We start from the raw sequence: 283 nt of genomic DNA, 5'->3' as shown, positions 1-283 counted from the left end.
TCATAAAACCGTCTTCTTCTTCTTTTTCCATATAACAAAACTGAATCTTATACCTTTCCAGCGTCAAACTTGAGGGAGAAACTACCGGATTTAGCCTTGTTTTCTGGAGATCCAGCTATCAACTGCATGTTGCTTATAACCTTCATATCCACAGGAGATAATCTAGCAAGCTAATAATATCATTATATTTATTAGCAATCTGTTCCATGCGTCACAAAATCTCTAGCTATCACACAAATTAAAAGCTATACCTGCATTAGCTTTACACCCTTGTCACCTTCAA

General features: G+C 36.0%; 1 long non-coding RNA gene across 1 annotated transcript; it reads right to left on the bottom strand.

The window, feature by feature from the left end:
• Positions 1-53: 53 nt before the first annotated feature.
• LOC104775578 lies at positions 54-283 on the bottom strand. Its single transcript, XR_766000.1, has 2 exons — positions 252-283; positions 54-170 (listed from the first exon to the last, which is right to left on the bottom strand). It is a non-coding gene; the product is annotated as an uncharacterized LOC104775578 (long non-coding RNA).

Source organism: Camelina sativa, unplaced genomic scaffold (assembly GCF_000633955.1).
Source record: "Camelina sativa cultivar DH55 unplaced genomic scaffold, Cs unpScaffold19760, whole genome shotgun sequence".
Taxonomy (NCBI): Eukaryota; Viridiplantae; Streptophyta; class Magnoliopsida; order Brassicales; family Brassicaceae; genus Camelina; species Camelina sativa.
This window is presented reverse-complemented; position numbering and strand designations above follow the sequence as displayed.